The following is a 5,513-nucleotide window of genomic DNA, read 5'->3' as shown; positions in this document are numbered from 1 at the left end:
TTTTTTTTTTTTTCCCCAAAAAAAAAGGCTTGAATTTTTTTTTTTTCTTTTTTTTTTAACCCTTTTTCCTTTATTTCATTACAGTTTTTTCTGTAATATTTTGAATCATGAAATAGAAAGTAACTTAAGTTGATAAGTATAAAAAAAAAATGAAAAAACTTTTAAAGAAATTGTAGGGCTTTGATAGTCAGAATGAAGGGACAGATCCCAAGAATATCAAAGCAGAGAAATGAAAAATGAAATTTATCATCATGTTAGTAATTTCTTTTGACAGGCTTCATTAAGGGGGAAGGAAATCTGTCGGAAGTCCCCTGTTTTCGTGAGATTTTCCTCTACAGCTTACCTCGGGACTTGGTCGGGTTTGCGAATTTTATGCGACCGGGGTTTTCAGCGGCGGTAAAGTGGGACTCGGAGTGAATAATGTGTGACCCTTGGGTACGGGAAAGTTTCATTGTTGGACCTTTTCTCACAGTTAAAATGAAACTAATTATTTTTTCTTTCTTTATTTTCTTAATTTATTTTTCGACAAAATGGTTTTCCTTGAACTTGGTTTCACTTTTTCCTTTTAAAAAAAGTTTTAAGGGCAAAGGGCTTATGTTTTGTAACTATAAACTGTACCCCTTTTCCCAGGTCTTTTGCCGAATAATTTCACAGCAGAAATTCAAAGGGGGCAACGCAGGTGGCAATGCAAAAGCAACCCTTTGCGGAAGGGTACAGAAGGGGAAAAAGAAAATCAAAGGAATTAAAACTTATTGTAAAATAAATTTTTATTCGCTTTTTTTAATTACATAATGTAAATTTTTTTTTTTAGACCTGCTTGAAATTTTTTATTTAAAAATACAGTAATGCATCTCCCCTTTTACATTATGAGGGGATGTTAACTTAATTTATTGTCGGATTTAAGTGTCTGAGAAATTACCCTTTCGTTTACTCACTGGTTGCAAAGAGGGGATTTTGCAAGAGCAGAATAGCCGTTGAGTTTTCCATATACAGTCAGTTGAAATGATGCTTAGGTATGGGGAATATTACAAAATTTGAAAAAGTTCAGAAATTTTTTGGAAGGTTTAAAAAAATTTTACCCCATCTCATTAGATTTTTTTTTTTTGAATTTGTGATAAATAAGTGGGAAATTTTACTCTATAAAATTATTTTTATTTATTTGGTTTTTTTTATTTATTGCTTTGGGGAGTTATTAATAGAAAAGTTTTACATTGTTGTTTTATTATCCCTATTAAGTACAAATTTTAAAGTTTCTCTATAATTAATTTAAACATTTCATTGTTTTTAATTTTTTCATGTTTCACTAGTTTTAAAGGGAAAAAAATTCGCTACTTTTAAAGTTTATGATGATTGTTTTATTATGGTAAAGGGAAAAATCATTATTTTATTGGCACAGCCCCCCCATGTGTGATTTTTTCAATTTACTTGTGTCTAATTAAAATCCCAAAGATAAGTTTCCAAAGCTTGTTTTAAAAGAAAAGATGTTTCCAAAGCCAAGATAGTGTCAAGATATGTTTTCAAAGCTTCAGTGATTTATTCACAGTATGTCACCATGCTTTTGAGTCTGTGGATATTGTAATGTCATTTGACCCTGATCCCCCCCAATCCCTTGCCCGTTGTTGTTGTGGGGGGGCTTAGGAGGCGGAGACTGGGACCAAATGATGGGGGAACCCAACCCCTGGGGACTCGCCCTCGATCAAAAAATTTTTTTGCAGGTCTTTTTTTTCCCTTTCCCCACCTTTCGTTTTGTCCCCTTCCCCAAAACCCTTCTACTATCCCCCTCCTAAGGTGGGGAGACCCGTGCTGAAAGATAAAGGCGACTTTGTCCCAGTCCGAACGGCCTGAGGGGCCATGGGCACGGTTTTCCCCTGATTTATTATCTAGCCCTACCCCTCGGGGGCCCCCTGGGGGGTGGACTTTTTTTATCCCTAACATAATCAGGCTTACCATGGCCAGTATGAAAACTTATCCCACATTAGGGGAAATGGGTTTCCCCCTTTATAAAATAGCCCCAAAGATGAAAAAACCCCCATTCCTGCCCCCAGGCTCTCCTTTGACCCGGCTCCGAAAAACTGAAATAACTACCCCCTCTAAATCCTACTAGTACAGTAGCCAACAACAACCCAAGGGAACATTTCCACTCTCCCAGCAAGCTAACTTCAACACCTTACCCCACAACCTCCAACCAACCCCCCCATCCCCCCCTTATTAATACCTTACAGCCTTTTTGCCCACCTCCCATAACACTACCCCCCAAACACTACCCCTCTTCGTCACCCCCCGCCCTTCGACCACCCCTATCTCAAAAAATTTTTGAATCCCCTCTTCAGCGCACCCAAATGGGACCGATTTTTCTGATCCCCCCACAGCCCCCACTCTGACAACCCCCTTCTTTCCAAAAATGTCCCCAAAAAAAAGTAGGTAAAGTCCTTTCCGTACCGACCCCCCCCTCCCGCTTGTCACAGTAACACCCGAAAACCAAGCTATAGCATTAAAAAAACTAACGACCTAAGGTACCCCACCCTTTGCAGAACCCCATCCAACCCTCAATATTGCACCGGAACGTTCAATCCCCCCAGCAAATTGCCCAAATCTATGAAAAAGATTGTCAGATTGGGAAAGATCTTTTTGCCTGTCTCACAACTGAGCAACATCAGTGCAATGCTACTCCATTCCCCCCCAGAGGTTCGAAAAAAACCCCTACTAACATACCCAAAATTCCCTTTCCGTAGACGCCCTTTCCCCTTTTTAACGTCTACATAGGGGGAAAATCCCCCCGTTCGTCCAACCAACCCCTCCACGTCAGGCCAAAACTTTTGGCGTCTAGGACACCCACCCAAACATTGCCTTTTCCCAGCAGATCCCACTATGTGCCCCGGGCCCATACCCGATTAACACCCTGCACAATCCGCACATTGAAACTGTGGCGGCCCCCATAATGTATTTTATGGGGGCTGCCCCCATCTAAAAATTTTGAGTCTGAGGTAGCAACCTCGATTCAAATTTGGCTACACACGTAAAGCCAGACAAAAAAGACGTCGATGGTTTCTCTTTACCCTTACCCAGAATACTGCTCATTCCCAAATTCTCCTAAACCCCCCCCCCCTACATCTCCCCCCCCCCCTCTTCTACCCCTCCCTTTCCCGTAAAAACTCTTTGCCATCCAAACCCAGACACCCAACTTATTTACGAACTTCAATCACCACTAAAACCCCCCAACACCTTCCCCTCCCCCCTCGCAAAACCCCGTAACAGACAGAACAAACGTTCCCCCCCCTCGTCCCCTACCACACAATCACCTCCCTTTCTTTGCCCCTATGCTTAGACACCAGTCCTCTTTCCCCCCCTCACAAAAATCCTTTACCCCAAAAAAACCCCCCAACCAACCCCTCAGAAGAAACCATTAAAAATATTCAAATTACCTCAGAAAGACACTAAACCCCCAAAATACAACCCCTGCCCCCTTCCCAACCAAGTAACTGCTGATACCCTCCCCCAAACGTATCCCCCCTAACCCAATCCTCCTACCCCCCCCAAAACACCCATCACGACGTAGTAAAATCTATACAGTAAAGTATAACAATCCTTCATTGGAATATTCGCGGTTTCCGCTCCCACAGACCTGCCCTTGTCATACCCTTTCCCTCTTATAATCCATCTTTTGTATGCCTTAAAGAGCCCTTTCTTACCTCCCCCAAAACCCAACCCCCAAATTTATCTTTTTGTCTCTTCCCCACACCCTTTAGTCTCTCATCTTTTCAATCAGAAAAAACCTTAGTCACACTCCCCTTTAAAACCCAATGTCCCTTGCCCAGTTATCCGATCTTCCTTCACGTCGGATCACATGATTCAGTCTACTTCTCCCCCTTTCCCCCCTATTTACTTTTTTGCTTTTGGGAAAAACTAATTTCCCAAAATTTACCACCTTTCCTATAGTTGGGGACTTTTAAATGCCCCCCACACTTATGGGGTGATTCTATCACAAAATCCCGAGGCCCCATCTTAAGCGCTTCTTCCACAGCACCTTACTATTCTAATTTAGATCCCCACACACTTTGAAAAACGCCCCAATCTTTTTCAGCCCTTGACCTCTTCTAGCTCCCCTTCTTTTATTTAGATTTTCCCCTGGTCGTTTTTGACCCTTTCCCCAATGACCATTTCCAGTTTCCCTTTTCCTATTCATACGTACATCCCTAACTCCCCCCCGCTGGGGCTTGATAGAGCCGACTGGGATACTTTTATTCCTCCTTTCTATTTTTACCCCTCCCCCTCCCCACCCATTTCAAAAGATACAGATTTCACAAAACATCTTTTTAAAAGGGTGCACATAAGCTACCCCCGAACCTCAAAACCTATACCCCAAATTGTTCCATGGTGGGAAATTCGATTGCATAAAGCACTTGTTAAAAAGTGCAGCCCGGAACGTTTTCCCCTACAAGAGAGGGACTCCAAAACAAGTTCAGCCTTATCTCCTTTTTAAAAAAGCATCACCTATCTCCGTCGTACAACCGGAATAGAAAAAAAATAGCTGGCGAAATTATTTTCATCAATACATCCTTACATCTATCTCAAATTTTTGGCGCCGAATCCTAAACTATCAGGCAAAAAAATCCCCCCCCTCCGCCCCTGTCCTCCTATTCAAATACTTCCATTTTGACCTCTCCAAGTCGCTAATGAAATGGGGTGATTATTTCAGCCCCGGTCAGTAGTGGTTCTCCCTTTCTCCCCATTCTTTCTAAAGACCACCAGAGACGTACCCCATTACCTTCACCCCCTCCTTGATGAGTCCTACAAGCCCCATTTTCTTCCTCTGAACCATTACTGCCCCACAATCGTGCCGTAACACCATGAAGGCCCTGACGGTATTCACTCCGTATGCTCCGGAAAATCCCATCTTCCTCCTTATCCTTCCTATTAAAATTTCAACCACATATGGGACACAGGGAAATTTCTCCTCTAATTTGGGGAGAAGCCTTTTCCTTTCCCTTTCCCGAAACCCAAAAAAATCGGGGACCTTTTTCCTCAAGACTATCGCCCCATCGACTAAATAGCTGCTTGTGAAACTATTAGAGCGAATGGGGAACTCCGCTTTAAGTGGGATCTTTAAACTCACAATCTTTTCTCTCCCTTTCCCCAATTCGGTTTCGCCCCGTGCCAGAAACACAGTGACCCCCTTGCTCATTTTGAACTATATTTCACTGCATTTGACGCCATGAAACCGTACTAGCTTTTTTTTTATTAGAAAAAAAATATGAAAAGACTGCGGTACCATATTTTCCAAAACGTCCTCTTAGGGATACGTGGAAACATGGGGGTCTTCATAAAGTCCTCCCCTCCCAACGCACTTTCAGGTTCAAAATCGCCTCTGCCCCTCATCTTTTTTTCCCCAAAAACGAAAGGTGTCCCCCCAAAGGGAGTGTGCTCAGTACCACTTTTTTCCCTTTTTGTGTTTAAGAAATTGTCTCAGTTTTACCACCAGGAGCCCGGGCCATCACTATAGTTGATGATTAACC

The sequence above is a fragment of the Penaeus monodon genome, chromosome 6 (assembly GCF_015228065.2).
Source record: "Penaeus monodon isolate SGIC_2016 chromosome 6, NSTDA_Pmon_1, whole genome shotgun sequence".
Lineage (NCBI taxonomy): Eukaryota > Metazoa > Arthropoda > Malacostraca > Decapoda > Penaeidae > Penaeus > Penaeus monodon.
The sequence above is the reverse complement of the archived record's forward strand: the minus strand, read 5'-3'. Positions refer to the sequence as shown.